The sequence below is a fragment of the Nicotiana tabacum genome, chromosome 16 (genome assembly GCF_000715075.1).
Source record: "Nicotiana tabacum cultivar K326 chromosome 16, ASM71507v2, whole genome shotgun sequence".
Taxonomy (NCBI): Eukaryota; Viridiplantae; Streptophyta; class Magnoliopsida; order Solanales; family Solanaceae; genus Nicotiana; species Nicotiana tabacum.
In genome coordinates this window covers 163,518,917-163,538,599 of record NC_134095.1, presented here as the reverse complement: position 1 = coordinate 163,538,599, position 19,683 = coordinate 163,518,917, and positions in this window count along the sequence as shown.

Here is a 19,683-nt window from a genome sequence, read left to right as displayed (position 1 = left end):
TGTCAACCTCGGAGTGAAAATCGAGGAAGAAGATAAAGTCATCTTGCTATTGAAGTCGTTGTCATCTTCGTACGATAATTTGGCAACAACCATCCTGCACGGTAAGACTACTATTGAGTTGAAAGATGTTGCATCGGCTCTTCTATTCAATCAAAAGATGAGAAAGAAGCCTGAAAATCAAGGACAGACTCTCATCACAGAAGGTAGAGGCAGGAGTTATCAAAGGAGTTCGAGCAACTATGGTAGATCCAGAGCTCGTGGAAAGTCAAAGAACCGATCCAAATCAAGAGGCAGAAATTACTACAATTGTGATCAACCAGGTCACTTCAAAAGAGATTGCCCAAATCCAAGGAATGGCAAAGGTGAAACCAGTAGCCAAAAGAATGACGACAACACAGCCGCCATGGTGCAAAAAAATGATAATATTGTCCTTTTTATAAATGAGAAAGAAGAATGCATGCACCTGTCAGGTCCAGAGTCGGAATGGGTGGTTGACACAGTGGCATCTTATCATGCCATACTGGTAAGAGATCTTTTTTGCAGATATGTAGCAGGTGATTTCGACACAGTGAGAATGGGTAACACAAGTTACTCAAAGATTGCGGGGATTGGTGACATTTGTAACAAGACAAATGTTGGATGCACATTGGTTCTAAAGGATGTGCGACATGTACCTGATTTGCGGATGAACTTGATCTCGGGAATTGCTTTAAACCGAGATGGATACGAGAACTATTTTGCAAATCAAAAGTGGAGACTCACTAAGAGATCATTGGTGATTGCAAAGGGAGTTGCTCGTGGCACGTTGTACAGGGCAAATGCAGAAATACGCCAAGGTGAATTGAACGCGACGCAAGATGAGATTTCTGCAGATTTGTGGCACAAAAGAATGGGTCATATGAGCGAAAAGGGATTGCAGATTCTTGCCAAGAAATCACTCATTTCTTATGCCAAAGGTACAACGGTAAAACCTTGTGACTATTGTTTATTTGGTAAGTAGCATAGAGTCTTATTCCAGACATTAACTGAAAGAAAATTGAATATACTTGATTTAGTATATTCTGATGTTTGTGGCCCAATGGAAATTGAATCAATGGGCGGTAACAAATATTTTGTTACTTTTATTGATGATGTTTCACGAAAATTATGGGTTTATATTTTGAAAATCAAAGATCAGGTGTTTCAAGTTTTTCAGAAGTTTCATGCTCGAGTAGAAAGGGAGACGAGTCGAAAGCTAAAACATCTCCGAAGTGGCAATGGAGGTGAGTACACTTCAAGGGAATTTGAAGAGTACTGTTCAGGTCATGGGATCAGACATGAAAAGACAGTTTCTGGAACCCCGCAACACAATGACGTAGCCGAGAGAATGAACCGCACCATTGTGGATAAAGTGAGAAGCATGCTTAGAATGGCTAAACTGCCTAAACAATAGAGTGTTGTGGGTTCTAAGGGGGGTAATATTGCTCAGGGGATTCATAGATAACTTTAGGAGGCTGCTCATACCTTCGAGATGTTCTCCTAGGACCTCTTCTTGACCCTGATGTCATCATGATTTCTTCAATCTTCTCATTTGTGTCGCAAAAATTATCAGACTCAACCCGGACAGTGTGAGTTGCAGCTTTAAAAACTGCTTGACTCATAATTTTTCCTGTCTTAAGACCATTCTCTATTATTTCTCCCATTTTGATTGCTTTCGAGAAGGATTTGCCAACTGCGGACATCATGTTCTGAAAGTAATCTGGCTCTTGCGCTTGAAGGAAGACAGTTATTAGCTCATGGTCATCCATGGGTGGCTTAACTCGAGCTGCTTGCTCTCTCCATTTAATGGCATATTCCCTGAAACTTTCACTTGGTTTCTTCTTCAGGTTTGAAAGGGAAATGCGGTCTGGGGCAATGTCGATGCTGTATTAGAACTGTTTGACAAATGCTTGTGCCATGTCGTCCCAGACATACCAGCGAGACGTGTCTTGATCCATAAACCATTCGAAAGCTACTCCCGTAAGGCTTTCCATAAAATAAACCATCAATAATTCTTCATTTCTTCCCGCACCTCTCAGTTGATTGCAATACCTTTTCAGGTGGGCAATGGGATCTCCATGTCCATCGTACTTTTCAAATTTGGGAGTTTTGAAACCAGGCGGCAAGTGGACATCGGGGAACATACATAGATCTTTGAAGGCAACACTCTTTTGGCCAGACAACCCTTGCCTGTTTTTCAACCATTGTTCTAAGTTTTTCACCCTTTGGGTCATTTCTTCTTGTACCATTTTTCGGGCAGGTTCTTCAATCTTTGAAGGAAGATCTAACGAGTACGGGTGGTACTTAGGAGAGTGGTACTGCTCTTGTTGTGTCGCAAATTGTGACTCATGACGAGGCTGTCCTTGCACACTGGCCCATGCTTGACACACTCCGGTCATTTGCTGTTTTAGTATTCTATTTTTTCCCGGCACAATAGACTCTTGTTGAAGCCTCTGAACAAACCGACCAACTCAACTTTCTTCACAATTCAAAATAAAACATGTTAGAATGGACTCAGTCGGTTCTTATTACTAGCAACATCTTTTTCCCCTTTTTTCGATTTTTTTTTTCATTTTTTTCATTATTTGTTGTGGTCGAATCTTATGGAGATTGCCTACGTATCATGACCCCGCATGAATCAGACCTTGCGTAGTTCGGACCAATAAAAGATGAACAATACTAATCATTTTTTTCAATTAAAATTTTCATATTAAAACAAACTGGATTTAAAAGGTTTAAAAATGACCTAAAAACTTGAAAATCAAACAACCAGCATATTCTAATCAAAAGATTCAAAAACAAACGGCCAGCTTCCTTTCCCCGTTTGTCAAATGCAACCAAACGACTATTTTTGCAAATGTGGCCCCTTCCAATTCTCACATGAATTTTGAGGTCGGGGAGGATTATTTTATGACACTTTACCAACTTGTCCATTCTTTTACGAAAATAACCTTTCGACAACTGAAAGATACTCTGAGGCTATTTCGGCAAGAACGGTTTAAGACGCGGCCGAAACTGGCTCGGCTTATTTTGACCAAAAATCTAAAAGGTATTCACCTGACCGTTGACTCTTTGTTTTTTTTTTTTTCAAATTACAATAAAAACCAGGTGTTGCAACACGGCCCTTCAGCGCCTCGGGGACGAAGACTTTTTAAGGGTGTGTGGGTCAATTGGACCAAATTTTTAAAAAATGACCCAAAGGTGGCTGTTTATGCAAAGTCAGCCTTCCGGCGTCCCTTTCGGAAACATTCGGCTATGTCTTGATAAAATAGCGTCACCCGACTTCTTTATGACAAAATTAAAATTTGACATATTTTTTTTTTGGCTATTTATTTTTTTTAGCAAAAAGTGGAGGCTGGACACTGCCCGACTTATTTACGACAAAATTAAAATTTTGACACGTTTTTATTTATTTATTGGTTTTGGCTTATTTTAGCAAAAGTGGGGTTGGACCCGATGAGGGTTGCCTACGTATCTCACATCCGGTGAGAATCAAACCCGCGTAGTTCGGGCCTCGTGAATAAGTAAATGAACTAATATTTTTTTTTATTGGAACTGTGAAAGAACTGCTCAAAGGAAGTATAAATATATTTTTTTTTGATTGATTTCTTTTTGAAAGAAAAACTCGTAAAAATTCCTTTTCTTTTGATTTGAACTTTGAGAATTTCAAAAGTAAAAGGAAGTTTTTTTTTTCGAATTTCCATTTGTCTTTTTTTTATTCTAAAGAAAAAAAATATTTTTGGAATTTTACTTTTGATAAAAGAAATGCTTCTAAAAAATATTTTTTGAATTTTGAATTTTCTTTTCAATTTTGAAAGAAGAATCAAAATATTTTCGGATTTTTTTTTAAAAGAAAACATTTTTATTATTTTTGTTTTATCAACAATGGAAAATAAAGATATTTATATTATTTTTTGCAAGACATATTTTTTTGGAATTGTATTTTGAATTTTCTTGGCAAGACAAATACTCTTTGCAACAAATAAAGATATATATATCTTTTGGAAATAAAAAAAACTTTTCGGATTTATATATATATATATATATATATATATATATATATATATATATATATATATATATATATATATATATATATATATATATTTGCGACAAATAATGAAAGACCTTTTTATTTTATTTTTTTTTTATTTTTTGAAGCAAATAAAATTTAAAAAAACCATTTTAAAAATAAGACTCTTTTTTTTATTTTCATTTTCTATTTTTCCTTTGCTTTTAATAAAACAAACCAATAAAATATTTTTTTTTCATTTTCTCAAAATTTCGGCAGAGTTTTGACAGTTATTTGGGCATTGGTTTTTTTTTCAAAAATAAACAGTCAATTCCCTAACCGCTATTTTTTTTTCAATTTTAAAATATTATTCAGGATATTCAAAAGTCAGTCAACACACAAATCCGGATCAAATAAATGCGCAAGTAGCAGCAAGTAAGATGCATCAGGATGGTCATTTTTTTGGTACACCTGTCCTAGACAGACCCAACCCCTGTGTTGAGTCTCCAAAGTCAAATGCACGTGATGCAAACAATCGCTCCTACTAGGGATCCGGCATGAAGGTGAGTTATTCTAAGTGAAAAAACCTGAGGCATATTGATCTAGCCCTGGCTTACCCAAACGGACAGTTTGAGCCGAAGCGGGGGCAACGTACCGGGAGCACGAAAGTCTACCCGGCCTAGTTACTTGTCCCAACTTCGTCTTATTTGGTATGACTTTAACAGAAAGGTGGGCCACGCACACGTGTGCACCATAAATTTAGAAGACTCAGAAAGAAGGGGGTTTCGTAGCAGTTGTATATATTCATAATTCAAATAATATTAAAGCGGTAAAAGTGTCATTTAGCACATTGGGCATATATCATGTAAAAAAAACAGATAATAAATAAAGCCAACTATAACAATTATTTTAAGCTCGAATTCTTGAACCCTGAACCAGTGGTTATGGGTTCGGTCCCCAGCAGAGTCGCCAGAGCTGTCGCACCTCTCTTTTTGCCGCGCCTGCGGGGCGCGTGGGGAGTTTTCTCCAATTAAAGGACAGTCGAAACGGGATTTGTTTGTTTGTTTCAGAGTCGCCACCTGGGAATTTTAAGGCGTCCCAAGTCACCAATTTTAATCCCTGAATCGAGGAGAATATGACTCTGTTTATTATTCTGCGAACCAGAAATCCGGATAAGGAATTCTGTTAACCCGGGAGAAGGTGTTAGGCGTTCCCGAGTTCCGTGGTTCTAGCACGGTCGCTCAACTGTTATATTTGGCTTGATTATTTTGATTTATTAAATACATTTTTATTGCATGATTTTATTGTTACCGCTTCTATTTAAATTGTTTATAATTAAAAACCCTTCTTCGAATCGAATCACGCGTACGTGTATTCGTTTTATATATTAATATTTTTAACGTGAAAATCGTGTCACGCGTACGTATACACAATATAATAATAATTATTTATTTATTTATTTTCGAAATTTTTTATTATATATAAAAAAAGGACTTAAGTTCGAAATTGTGCTAAAATAAAATTATGAACGTTCGTCGCTCTTGTATAATTAAATATTGAACCGCACATCTCGAGTTATATGAAATTAATATTGATATTCTCCGAAGAGCCCCCTTTTTATTAAATGTTCGTTCGAAGTTGCGCGAACGCATAATCCGAATTGCTTTTAGAAATATAATCAGGTTACGCTAACGCATCCCTAATCACGCAAAAGATTCTTAATAGTAGTATAGATTTTCCATAAATGTTTATTGCATCTATCTATTTTTAAATGTAAGAATCGTGGAGAATTACCGATTGGGATGCCACCAAATTTCTTGACAAAGAATTCAAAATTTATTAGGCGTTGCTACAAGTCTTATTTTACGCGTATGAATTATATACCTCAAAACTATTCAAATTTTAAAGAATTAATGATATGAAAAAGAAACAAACAACATGTAACTAAAAATACTACCATTTTTATCGTGGATACAACATTAACATATCCAAAAATTGAATCGCATATAAAACTGGAAAAAGAATTAATTTGATAAACAAATTAATAGTTTCTGAAGAATTTTTATTGTTACATTTAATGCGAATTCTATTTCTACATATCCTTGACATAAAATGTTGCAATTCGTGCTTGTAAATCCCATATCCTTCTCATATACTTGTTTTTAGTCCAAAGTTATAATTGTTTGGTTAATTTGTTTACAAAGATTGAGTTTGAGATAAATAAACCAATTCTTATTCTCTGCCTATGCGACTATTTGCAAACACTTAACTCTATATTTTGTAAAAAAAAATCATTGACATTATTTCATATATTAAAAGAAATGAGTTGATCGCGTTCCTAAAATAACTATGCCATTAGTTATTAAGAAAGAGAACTAATCTACTAATTGATTTAATACTATATTAACCAACTAAAACAAAACTGAAATTTAAACTAATAAAATTTAAATGAGTAGAGGACATCCTTATAATTCCAAACTTCATTTACTTGCCATGTTGAAGCTCTTCACAACATGAGTTTAAAAGATATGTACCTGATATTGGAAGCAAAAGAAAATGAAGATGAAAATCAGCAACAATAATAACAGTGCAATAGCAACAACTGCCCAGCAACAGTAACAACCCAGTAACAGACCGGTAGAGTAGTAATCCCAAAAATAAAAGCTTTAAGCTTTAAATGTAACAACAACCATTAATACTAATTTCAAACAAAGAAAGAAAGTAGTAGATTTTTTTTTTAGCTTTTATTTTTATTTTGAAAGCTTAAATATTTTTCGGAATTTTTCTCTCTTCTATTCTCTGTCCGTTTTTTTTTCTCTCTATCTGTATTCTTCTTCTTGTGTTCAAGACTTCACATATATATAATCCCATCCCATAAATATTTTAATCAATTAAATCAATACTTTTTCTCTACCCAACCCATTATCTTTCCACTCATCCCCATTACATTTTGTCCCCCATGCTTTATTTAAAATAATGCAAGATTCCCCTTTAATTTAAATCTTGTCCCCCCTTTATATTAAATAATCATATCACAACCCACCCCATTTCATTTTGTCCCCCATGCTTCAAATAAACAATTTCAAAATGTACAATTCCTAAACTACCCCTTCCGACCTTACTGAAATTACCAAACTACCCCTGAACGTACTACAAATTTACCAAACTACCCATCAGCTATAACACATCAATTAATCAAACTTAACCAAAATATAGACAATATGATCAATTTCTAACAATGTTCAAACAACAATACGAACATGGATGAACATCATAACAACAATATCACATGAACACGATTTTAACAACATTTCAACAACAAATCACATGAACACGAATTGAACAACAAAGAACAACTAAAACTTGATTGAACAATATTTTAGCAACAAACAATCCTATTTTCGGATTCAACAACAACAACAAACAAAGTATGAAGATTTCTAAATTCAATCATATTGAACTTAAAATCAACTCTAACAACATTACAACAAACAATTCTTATATTAAACTTTAAACAAGATTATGAGAACAATTCAAGCAATAATCATAAATGGTAAACAAGAAATCAAACTATACAAAATTCGGATTCAAGATCATCCAAACAAAGTATGAACATGAATGAATCTATTTTAAGACAACAAACATGACGGATTAAACGATTAAAACAATATATTCCTTTAATACAACTAAATTCTTTAAACAAATAACAAGATCGACGAAGAAACAATTATGAACTTAAACTTGAACTTAACAATATTAACAATTTCTAACTATACATAAACACATGAAACAAATTGAAGAAATAGTTGATTAAATTTCAATTTGAATCTAACAAACATCAAACTAACAAATATTCACTTAAACAATAATACAAAACATGACATGAATATGAAAACAACTAATTAAACTTCCATTTTAAAATCTGAAAATTAATTTAACAAATAACACATGAACATGAACTAAAAATTAATTCAAACGATAAACAAAACAAACAAGAATCAAATACTTATCGGCTTTTACTTCGAAAAATATAAAAACGAAATAGACTCAAAACCAAACTAACCGGTTTAAAACAACTATGAAGCACGAAGAAGATGAAGGAACAACAGAAATGGCAACGTGCGCAGCAATCTAGCTGTGTCCATGGCAATGAAAGAACCGAAACATGGCCATGGAAGTCGTTGAAATAGCAGACAAGGCAGTAACGGACGGGCTGGCAGCGTTGCGGCAATGGAGGAGCTTTGTCAACGTATTTTGGTGAAGCAGTAGCAGTTGATCGATGCCGAACAGCAGCAGCAGCGGAGGCCATGGCAGCAGCAGTCGCGAGGCAGCTGAAGCAACGGCGGAGGAAGGAGGAGAAGCAACGGCGATAGGCGTGTTTGGATGACGGCGTGTTTGCTGAAACGCAGCTGCGCGAGCAGCAGCAGTTCGGTCATGTTTGGTTGAAACAGAAGCAGCAGCGACAAGGATGACGACGAAAACACGAAGAAGAAGAAGCAGTTGAACGCAGCAAGAAGGAGAAGCAGCTGAACGCAGCAGGGGAAGCCATGGATGAGCTCAAACTTGACGATGACGAAGCTTGACAGAGGAGGGCAACTATGGAGTTGTTGGTACGTGTGTGCGTGAGTGACGGGGTGAGATGAAGCTGCTGGAGCTTAGCCATGGCAGCCATGGATGTGTGTTTTAGAGTATGGAGAAGAAAGAAGAAAAGAAGAAGAAGAATGATAGGGGGGGCGGATGACTTAGGTCATTTTTAGGGTTTTTGGTTTTTTTTTTTTTGTTTTGTTTTGTGTCTTTGAAATGCAAGATAGGGGTATTGGGTCTTTTGAGTTATGGACTGGGTCGACCCAGTTCGAAATGGACTGGGTCGTAGGGAAGATTGGGCCATTTTTTGGGCTTGTGGCTTGAAATTGAAGAAGAGGCCTAATTCCGACTTTCTTTATATTTTCGCTCTCTTTTCTTCTTTTATTTTTTCTAAAACTAAATTATAAAAATACTTAAACTATTATTAAGAACTAAATTAAGTTATAAAAGCGCAAATTAACTCCCAATAACAATTAACGCACAATTAAGTATTAATTAAGCATAAAATTGTATATTTGGTCATTAAATGCTAAAAATGCAAACAATGCCTATTTTTGTAATTTTTAATTTTTGTAAAACAAATTTAATTACTAACAATTGTAGAATTAAATCCTATATGCAAAATGCGACATATTTTTGTATTTTTTATTAATTTAGCAAATAAACATGCACAGATAAATACAAATAATTATTCAAAATATCACAAAATATCACAAAATTGCACACCAAGAAAAAATCATTTGATTTTGAATTTTTTGGGAGTAATTCTCATATAGGGCAAAAATCATGTGCTTACAGCTGCCCCTCTTTGCCCGAAGACACGAAGGGTTTTCGTGCAAAGATAAAGCGAGCGATTTTTGCTCATCCGAGTACTCCGTGTGAAGCATTTTTTGAAAAAGATTTGACCGAACCTTTGCTTCAAAGGTTTCCTACATATCCTGGGCTAAACAGGAATCAGGTCAATGTAGTTCGGGAAATTTTGGGTAGCTGGGACTACCGTTGGACTGCAATGTTACTGTTGTTGCATGCTATTACTACTGCTTACCGATCTCCTTGTTACACCGTGCTTAAAAGAAAACAAGAAGCTACGCTATACTGCAATTTTTCTGTTGCCTTGCTTTCTTGTCTGCTTGCCTTTTTTCCGGTGTTTTCTTCTTTTTGACACATGCACTTGAGTTTGTGTTGTGACCTCTTGTTGCAACCTTCTGTTTCCCGGTGCCGGGGAATTTTATTGTTTCCTGCTGGGGATTCCTATTGTAACCCTCTGTTTTATTGTCCTCTGACTTGATCTTGAAATGTATGTCTCTGCTATCTGGGCGGGCTCCCAACTTCGACGCTTGAAATATAAAGACTGAAATGTATGCCTCTGTTATCTGGGCGGGCTCCCAACTTCAATGCTTGAAATGTAAAGACTGAATGCATGCCTCTGTTCTATGGGCGGGCTCCCAACTTCAACAACCAAAATGTAAAATGAAATGTATGCCTCTGTTATATGGGCGGGCTCCCAACATCAACAACAATTTTAAAAATAAGCGTCATTCCTCTCTTCAGGCGGGCTCCTGACTTCAAGTACACAACTTTTAAAATAAACGCCTTTCCTCTCTTCAGGCGGGCTCCTGACTTCAACAACAACTTTGAAAATAATCGCCATTCCTCTCTTCAGGCGGGCTCCTGACTTTAACCGATACATCGCCAATCCTTTCTTTAGGTTGGCAAGATTTCAACAACTTTTAAAAACGTCTTTCCTCTTTTCAGGCGGGCTCCTGACTTCAACAACAACTTTGAAAATAATCGACATTCCTCTCTTCAGGCGGGCTCCTGATTTCAACCAATAAATCGCCATTCTATTCTTCAGGGGGGCTCCTGATTTCAACCAATAAATCGCCATTCTATTCTTCAGGGGGGCTCCTGACTTCAACCATTTTTTTTCAATTCAAACTTCTTTTTTTTTTTAAATTATCCTAGGAGAAAATTCATCATACTAGGATTTGATATCTTATCTTAGGAGAAAGATTCATCGGACTAAGATTTGATATCTTATCTTGGGAGAAAAATTTCATCGGACCAAGATTGTGACTCTAGGAGATAAATCATCAGACTAGGTCCATTTTGTTGTGATCTTAGGAGAAAGATTCATCCGACTAAGATTTTATCTTGGGAGAAAAATTTCATCAGACCAAGATTTTGACTCTAGGAGATAAATCGTCAGACTAGGTCCATTTGTTGTGATCTTAGGAGAAAGATTCATCCGACTAAGATTTGATCTTGGGAGAAAAATTTCATCAGACCAAGAGTTTGACTCTAGGAGATAAATCGTCAGACTAGGTCCATTTGTTGTGATCTTAGGAGAAAGATTCATCCGACTAAGATTTTATCTTGGGAGAAGAATTTCATCAGACCAAGATTTTGACTCTAGGAGATAAATCGTCAGACTAGGTCCATTTGTTGTGATCTTAGGAGAAAGATTCATCCGACTAAGATTTTATCTTGGGAGAACAATTTCATCAGACCAAGATTTTGACTCTAGGAGATAAATCGTCAGACTAGGTCCATTTTGTTGTGATCTTAGGAGAAAGATTCATCCGACTAAGATTTTATCTTGGGAGAACAATTTCATCAGACCAAGATTTTGACTCTAGGAGATAAATCGTCAGACTAGGTCCATTTTGTTGTGATCTTAGGAGAAAGATTCATCCGACTAAGATTTGATATCTTATCTTGGGAGAAAAATTTCATCGGACCAAGATTTTGACTCTAGGAGATAAATCGTCAGACTAGGTCTATTTTGTTGTGATCTTAGGAGAAAGATTCATCCGACTAAGATTTGATATCTTATCTTGGGAGAAAAATTTCATCGGACCAAGATTGTATCGGGAGGTAAATTCATCAGACTAGGACTTTTTATCCTAGGAGAAAAATGTAAAGATCAATGATTTGAGAAACTTACCTTCGTAATTTCTTCTTTTCTTTTCTCCTTCCTTTGCGCTGCTTTGTTCTTGCTTGCTGGGGATAATACCACTGTGGGAGTCTCCTTTCTTCCCTTCCTCCATTCTTTATATATATATATATATATTTGGTTTTTTTTTCCAGAATTTATTTTCTCTCAACACTGTTGGGGATAAAAGTGTTATCTTCTTGGGATAACGTTGTTGAGGATAACGCTGCTGGGGAATTTTATCCCTTCAAATCGATGCTTCATTCTTTTGGAAGCTGCTGGGGATGATAATGGCTTTTTGCTTTTCTGAGCACAAGTGTCATCCCTTTATTCTGTCTGCTGGGGATAACTTCCTCCATTGAAACTTATTATGTTGGGGCAACACTGGTTCAAAGACCACTTCCTTGGTGTTATCTTTATTCTTCCCCAGATGGGTACCTGATTTTCAGAAAATTTTCTAATTGAAAAGAAAATTTACTGCCCCAGTTTGATAATCTTTTTTTTTATGGCATGCCTTTCCGTCATCAATGCCATTTCCTTTACCTGTTTCAAATCAAAAATTTGTTAGCTTAAAGCGTGGTAGTTGGCTGTGATACTCCACTGGGATGGCTTTTCCCTTTATCCTTCCTTGCTCTGCATTCCACAACTTGCTGGGGGATGATATTATTTGCTGGGGATAATCCTTTTCTGCTGGGGATATCCCTCTTACACTCGTTGATCTTTTTGTCAATTCCCTTTTGCTGGGGATATCTTTTTTTGACACTGGCCTCGCGCTTGTTCCTTGCTGACTATACCATTTGTATGTACTAGTCAGATCTTATCTTGGAAAGCTGATGGCCTATTTTGAAGTCATTCCCACTGGTTCTGACCAAACAAACTCTACTGGGGAATTTTCTATGAAAGGAGAAAGATAAAAGGGAACAGAATAAAAGACAAAAGAAAAAAGATGACTCTTTAACGAAAGAAACTATAAATAAAAACCTATCAAATGAAAACACTAACTCTAATGGTCATGACATGCATATGTGGCCTATCCTTCGTCATCAATCGTCTTTCAAGGTCTTCCCTTGACTATCCCCCATCTGATTCCCAATCTTATTCGACTTGTAGTGCCCGAAGGGTTTTCACTATCAAGCCTCTCTCATTTTGGGTTTTTCTCTCAGCTTTCATCGCCTTATGGTGTCCGTGAAGATTTTCACCGATAAGACTCTCTCATTTATATCACTTTCTAGCTGGGGATTTGGAGTGTTGCCGGTATGACTCTCTCTGCTGGAGATTAGAGTCCTTTCTGTTGTGGAACAGAATGTTATGTTCGCCGGTAAGATTCTCATTTGTCTGACTTGGCATCTTTTGCAGACTGATCAGAAGGTCTTTCTTTGGACCGTAATGTGGGTTTTTTGGATAGGCTTAGAAAGAAAGGGTATTAAAGGCTCAAAAACAAATCAATTTGGGGTTCAAAATTACAACCTTCGGAACCAATTTTGCTTACAACGAGCACAATTCTTGCCCCAGTTTCTTGCTTGGGGATTATTTATTTATAATTAATTAATTTTTTTTCTTTTTATTACACCATGCACACTATGCACACTGTGCACCCTATGACCGAGTCGTGAGGCGCCTACGTATCCTCTTTGAGGAATCAGGTCAAACGTAGTTCCCAATTCCTCTGTTTTCTTCTGACTTTCTTTTTTTTTTCTCTCATTTTTTGTTGTTTTTTTTCTTTTCTTTTCTTTTTTTTTTTTTTTTACCTTCTAGGCTTGTATTTCCTAGTCGTTGCTATTGATTCCGAACGAGGGGTATGAAAGAAAATAAAATAAGGCTCAAAAGGGGTAACGAAGGATAAAGTGTTTAGGTAGCAGAACAAAATGCCTTCGTCATTCCAGTCTTCAAAACATGCCAAGTGCAAACAACATAATTGAACATAGATTTATAGTCTCTTCCGACGGTGCTGGTCTTGACAATTATGTTAACCACGTGCTTTTTCATTTTGTCATTTCTAAAGCACTGCTGGGCGACACTCTCACTCTCATGCACGACCTTCATGCCAATTTGGCGAATCTTGCATTTAACGGTTTTCTTTATGTTTTACTTGCCCCAGTTCCACATGACTAGGGCTTCAAATAATCTCAAACCGTTCTTATTTCCTTTAAATGCTTTGATCACCTTCCCAGGGTTTTATGATTAACTTTATAGACTAGGCCCAAACTGTGTGCGCATGTCATGTCACTAGAATCAGCGCTTGAATAAAAATGATAAAAGGAATAATCAAAAGAAAACTGGAAATAATAAAAGACCGGCTTTTGTATTAGACTACTGGCGAAATGGTTTGAATAATAAAACAAACAAAACAAGCAGAATAAAATCCTAACACAGCCTTGACAAAACTTAAACAAACTGATATGACAAAATGGAAAGATAAGAAGGTTTGACTCAAGACAATATTCGGATTACAACCCTAAGAATAATCCGGACAACAGAAATGACAACAAAATAAGCCACCACAAGCTTCTCTCTTGCTAACCAAGGAACGGAGACCTCCCATTTTATCAAAGTTGGCATCTTTAGCCACTGGGCTTTGCAGTATTGTCCAGACCATTTCCAACTTCGATATCATTATCATCAGTTAGCGGCTTTCCGGGATGACTCTAAAATCCCATGTTACCAGGCATCCTCCCCATAAAGTGTGCATCATGATGTGCAGGTAAAGGATTATGTGCGATATTCTGGGTGTCATTACCTTGGATCACAATCAGATTTTCCTGGATCATCCTTTCTATTTCTTTTTTCAAATCCCGACAACTTTCAACATTGTGCCCCTGGGCATTGGAATGGTATTCACACCTTTTAGAAGGGTCAAAGCTTCTTGCACGTGTGTCTAGATGATTTGGAGGAATAGATGCAATCATGTCGTGATGCTTTAACCTCTCAAATAAGCTTTCATAGGACTCTCCTATTGGTGTAAAATTATCTTTCAACCTTCGTTCCCCTTTATACTTCTGGCTTGGATGTGGGTTATAGGGCACCTGAAAGTTATGTGGAGGCTTCTGGAGATTTTGTGACGCTCGTTCTCGCCTTCTGGGGCGTTTTGGTGGTCGGGCAACATACTAAGGTGGAACAATAGAGTGTTGTGGGTTCTGAGGGGGATAATATTGCTCAGGGGATTCATAGATAACTTTAGGAGGCTGCTCATACCTTCGAGATGTTCTCCTAGGACCTCTTCTTGACCCTGATGTCATCATGATTTCTTCAATCTTCTCATTTGTGTCGCAAAAATTATCAGACTCAACCCGGACAGTGTGAGTTGCAGCTTTAAAAACTGCTTGACTCATAATTTTTCCTGTCTTAAGACCATTCTCTATTATTTCTCCCATTTTGATTGCTTTCGAGAAGGATTTGCCAACTGCGGACATCATGTTCTGAAAGTAATCTGGCTCTTGCGCTTGAAGGAAGACAGTTATTAGCTCATGGTCATCCATGGGTGGCTTAACTCGAGCTGCTTGCTCTCTCCATTTAATGGCATATTCCCTGAAACTTTCACTTGGTTTCTTCTTCAGGTTTGAAAGGGAAATGCGGTCTAGGGCAATGTCGATGTTGTATTAGAACTGTTTGACAAATGCTTGTGCCATGTCGTCCCAGACATACCAGCGAGACGTGTCTTGATCCATAAACCATTCGGAAGCTACTCCCGTAAGGCTTTCCATAAAATAAACCATCAATAATTCTTCATTTCTTCCCGCACCTCTCAGTTGATTGCAATACCTTTTCAGGTGGGCAATGGGATCTCCATGTCCATCGTACTTTTCAAATTTGGGAGTTTTGAAACCAGGCGGCAAGTGGACATCGGGGAACATACATAGATCTTTGAAGACAACACTCTTTTGGCCAGACAACCCTTGCCTGTTTTTCAACCATTGTTCTAAGTTTTTCACCCTTTGGGTCATTTCTTCTTGTACCATTTTTCGGGCAGGTTCTTCAATCTTTGAAGGAAGATCTAACGAGTACGGGTGGTACTTAGGAGAGTGGTACTGCTCTTGTTGTGTCGCAAATTGTGACTCATGACGAGGCTGTCCTTGCCCACTGGCCCATGCTTGACACACTCCGGTCATTTGCTGTTTTAGTATTCTATTTTTTCCCGGCACAATAGACTCTTGTTGAAGCCTCTGAACAAACCGACCAACTCAACTTTCTTCACAATTCAAAATAAAACATGTTAGAATGGACTCAGTCGGTTCTTATTACTAGCAACATCTTTTTCCCCTTTTTCGATTTTTTTTTCATTTTTTTCATTATTTGTTGTGGTCGAATCTTATGGAGATTGCCTACGTATCATGACCCCGCATGAATCAGACCTTGCGTAGTTCGGACCAATAAAAGATGAACAATACTAATCATTTTTTTCAATTAAAATTTTCATATTAAAACAAACTGGGTTTAAAAGGTTTAAAGATGACCTAAAAACTTGAAAATCAAACAACCAGCATATTCTAATCAAAAGATTCAAAAACAAACGGCCAGCTTCCTTTCCCCGTTTGTCAAATGCAACCAAACGGCTATTTTTGCAAATGTGGCCCCTTCCAATTCTCACATGAATTTTGAGGTCGGGGAAGATTATTTTATGACACTTTACCAACTTGTCCATTCTTTTACGAAAATAACCTTTCGACAACTGAAAGATACTCTGAGGCTATTTCGGCAAGAACGGTTTAAGACGCGGCCGAAGCTGGCTCGGCTTATTTTGACCAAAAATCTAAAAGGTATTCACCTGACCGTTGACTCTTTGTTTTTTTTTTTCAAATTACAATAAAAACCAGGTGTTGCAACACGGCCCTTCAGCGCCTCGGGGACGAAGACTTTTTAAGGCTGTGTGGGTCAATTGGACCAAATTTTTAAAAAATGACCCAAAGGTGGCTGTTTATGCAAAGTCAGCCTTCCGGCGTCCCTTTCGGAAACATTCGGCTATGTCTTGATAAAATAGCGTCACCCGACTTCTTTATGACAAAATTAAAATTTGACATATTTTTTTTTTGGCTATTTATTTTTTTTAGCAAAAAGTGGAGGCTGGACACTGCCCGACTTATTTACGACAAAATTAAAATTTTGACACGTTTTTATTTATTTATTGGTTTTGGCTTATTTTAGCAAAAGTGGGGTTGGACCCGATGAGGGTTGCCTACGTATCTCACATCCGGTGAGAATCAAACCCGCGTAGTTCGGGCCTCGTGAATAAGTAAATGAACTAATATTTTTTTTTATTGGAACTGTGAAAGAACTGCTCAAAGGAAGTATAAATATATTTTTTTTTGATTGATTTCTTTTTGAAAGAAAAACTCGTAAAAATTCCTTTTCTTTTGATTTGAACTTTGAGAATTTCAAAAGTAAAAGGAAGTTTTTTTTTTTTCGAATTTCCATTTGTCTTTTTTTTATTCTAAAGAAAAAAAATATTTTTGGAATTTTACTTTTGATAAAAGAAATGCTTCTAAAAAATATTTTTTGAATTTTGAATTTTCTTTTCAATTTTGAAAGAAGAATCAAAATATTTTCGGATTTTTTTTTTAAAAGAAAACATTTTTATTATTTTTGTTTTATCAACAATGGAAAATAAAGATATTTATATTATTTTTTGCAAGACATATTTTTTTGGAATTGTATTTTGAATTTTCTTGGCAAGACAAATACTCTTTGCAACAAATAAAGATATATATATCTTTTGGAAATAAAAAAAACTTTTCGGATTTATATATATATATATATATATATATATATATATATATATATATATATATATATATATATATTTGCGACAAATAATGAAAGACCTTTTTATTTTTTTTTTTTTATTTTTTGAAGCAAATAAAATTTAAAAAAACCATTTTAAAAATAAGACTCTTTTTTTTATTTTCATTTTCTATTTTTCCTTTGCTTTTAATAAAACAAACCAATAAAATATTTTTTTTTCATTTTCTCAAAATTTCGGCAGAGTTTTGACAGTTATTTGGGCATTGGTTTTTTTTTCAAAAATAAACAGTCAATTCCCTAACCGCTATTTTTTTTTCAATTTTAAAATATTATTCAGGATATTCAAAAGTCAGTCAACACACAAATCCGGATCAAATAAATGCGCAAGTAGCAGCAAGTAAGATGCATCAGGATGGTCATTTTTTTTTGGTACACCTGTCCTAGACAGACCCAACCCCTGTGTTGAGTCTCCAAAGTCAAATGCACGTGATGCAAACAATCGCTCCTACTAGGGATCCGGCATGAAGGTGAGTTATTCTAAGTGAAAAAACCTGAGGCATATTGATCTAGCCCTGGCTTACCCAAACGGACAGTTTGAGCCGAAGCGGGGGCAACGTACCGGGAGCACGAAAGTCTACCCGGCCTAGTTACTTGTCCCAACTTCGTCTTATTTGGTATGACTTTAACAGAAAGGTGGGCCACGCATACGTGTGCACCATAAATTTAGAAGACTCAGAAAGAAGGGGGTTTCGTAGCAGTTGTATATATTCATAATTCAAATAATATTAAAGCGGTAAAAGTGTCATTTAGCACATTGGGCATATATCATGTAAAAAAAACAGATAATAAATAAAGCCAACTATAACAATTATTTTAAGCTCGAATTCTTGAACCCTGAACCAGTGGTTCTGGGTTCGGTCCCCAGCAGAGTCGCCAGAGCTGTCGCACCTCTCTTTTTGTCGCGCCTGCGGGGCGCGTGGGGAGTTTTCTCCAATTAAAGGACAGTCGAAACGGGATTTGTTTGTTTGTTTCAGAGTCGACACCTGGGAATTTTAAGGCGTCCCAAGTCACCAATTTTAATCCCTGAATCGAGGAGAATATGACTCTGTTTATTATTCTGCGAACCAGAAATCCGGATAAGGAATTCTGTTAACCCGGGAGAAGGTGTTAGGCGTTCCCGAGTTCCGTGGTTCTAGCACGGTCGCTCAACTGTTATATTTGGCTTGATTATTTTGATTTATTAAATACATTTTTATTGCATGATTTTATTGTTACCGCTTCTATTTAAATTGTTTATAATTAAAAACCCTTCTTCGAATCGAATCACGCGTACGTGTATTCGTTTTATATATTAATATTTTTAACGTGAAAATCGTGTCACGCGTACGTATACACAATATAATAATAATTATTTATTTATTTATTTTCGAAATTTTTTATTATATATAAAAAAAGGACTTAAGTTCGAAATTGTGCTAAAATAAAATTATGAACGTTCGTCGCTCTTGTATAATTAAATATTGAACCGCACATCTCGAGTTATATGAAATTAATGTTGATATTCTCCGAAGAGCCCCCTTTTTATTAAATGTTCGTTCGAAGTTGCGCGAACGCATAATCCGAATTGCTTTTAGAAATATAATCAGGTTACGCTAACGCATCCCTAATCACGCAAAAGATTCTTAATAGTAGTATAGATTTTCCATAAATGTTTATTGCATCTATCTATTTTTAAATGTAAGAATCGTGGAGAATTACCGATTGGGATGCCACCAAATTTCTTGACAAAGAATTCAAAATTTATTAGGCGTTGCTACAAGTCTTATTTTACGCGTATGAATTATATACCTCAAAACTATTCAAATTTTAAAGAATTAATGATATGAAAAAGAAACAAACAACATGTAACTAAAAATACTACCATTTTTATCGTGGATATAACATTAACATATCCAAAAATTGAATCGCATATAAAACTGGAAAAAGAATTAATTTGATAAACAAATTAATAGTTTCTGAAGAATTTTTATTGTTACATTTAATGCGAATTCTATTTCTACATATCCTTGACATAAAATGTTGCAATTCGTGCTTGTAAATCCCATATCCTTCTCATATACTTGTTTTTAGTCCAAAGTTATAATTGTTTGGTTAATTTGTTTACAAAGATTGAGTTTGAGATAAATAAACCAATTCTTATTCTCTGCCTATGCGACTATTTGCAAACACTTAACTCTATATTTTGTAAAAAAAATCATTGACATTATTTCATATATTAAAAGAAATGAGTTGATCGCGTTCCTAAAATAACTATGCCATTAGTTATTAAGAAAGAGAACTAATCTACTAATTGATTTAATACTATATTAACCAACTAAAACAAAACTGAAATTTAAAC